A 1,503-nucleotide genomic window follows, 5' to 3' on the forward strand; every position below is an offset into this window, starting at 1 on the left:
TACTTACCATGTGCAGCCTGCAAATGGACTTTGATGAGTGTGGATTTTTGGATGACCCATAACCATGACAAATGAAGATATGAAGATAGAGATACCCTATAATTCTTGTGACGAACTGTGATACTAATAGTGTGTGGGCTAACAAATGGACTTCGATGACAAGAATTTTGTGCGATTGACCCATAAGCGTGATGCTGATTGTTAATGAAGTAGCAGATGCCTACATAGATTGAGGTGGGAGGGCACATCTCAAAATAACCCAAGTTGGATTATTCTATGCTGAAACTAATGAATCTGAAGTAGGTGCCTACCAAAGTGAGGTGGGAGGACATGTCTCCAAAGGGAACCTACTCTCAATGCTGCTCTAGATTTAAAATGGACATAACTCAATCAATATAACTCATAATCATTATTATAACCTATTTTGGAAACATAATTACCATTCTACATCTTTCAATGTGTTTGAAATGGCTATTTGGACACTTTGGAAACTCAAATTCACACCACAACTGTTCATCGTCATAAAAAATCTAAAAACATAAACAATTTGAAATCAATGATATCTGCCTCATCCAAACTCTGATTCGACCAATTTTTGTTTTGAAATTGGGCGATTTTTAAAGAGGAGAACAAATATGTAATAAATTTTTTGAAATTCTGCACAAAATCTACAAAAAAGGATAGGAGAGCCCCATCCATGAATTGCCTTTGGAAAAATTGCTACAACACAACTGATTTTAAATCAACGATATCTTCTTCATCTGTTGTTCGATTCGACCAATTTTTTTTTTTAATTTGGTTTTTTTTTCGCAAAGAATTCAAATACGTTAATTTTTTTCTAATTTTTTCACTAAAATTTTTATATCTAATTTTCAAACTCTCCACCCAAAAAAATCCTTCGAAAAAAATGTCTTCCCGCTTTGGCCAAGAAAGTGCTCTGTGGAGGTCATAGCGTGTGCATAAATATTGTTGAAGATTTATACGAAAGTTTTAAACTGTAAAATGCATTAAAACCTCATTCTCATGGTGTTGTAACCTGAATTTGATACCACTAATTCAGATCATGGGGGTGTTGGCATTATGAAACGGGATTGGAACAGGTTTGGCTCTATGACATAAGTGTTGTCTTTGATGGCAACTCACTCAAATGGCAGATCATAGTTCAGGCTCTTAGAATGAAAGAAAATGAGCTATACGCAGGTTTCTCGTAACAAAGTCGTGTATACACATGGGTGTACCGATCAGAAGGCGCGTATACGTATGCACACACTTTCATTCAAAGAAAAGCGCATACATGTGGGAAAACTTATGGTTGGTCCATGGTATTTAGTCTGACATATTGGAACCTATGGTTTTGGTCCTTGGTATTGCATTTAAAGTGTTGAACCCAATTATTGGGTCCCTAGTATTAGTTCTTAATGGTTTTGGACAATGGTTTGAGTAAGGTCTAAGACTATAAAAAGGGAAGGATATCATTTGGCAAGTGCATTGACTTATATGTTG

The sequence above is a fragment of the Pinus tabuliformis genome, chromosome 8 (assembly GCF_031772625.1).
Source record: "Pinus tabuliformis cultivar Carrire ecotype Pingquan chromosome 8, CPIR1, whole genome shotgun sequence".
NCBI lineage: Eukaryota > Viridiplantae > Streptophyta > Pinopsida > Pinales > Pinaceae > Pinus > Pinus tabuliformis.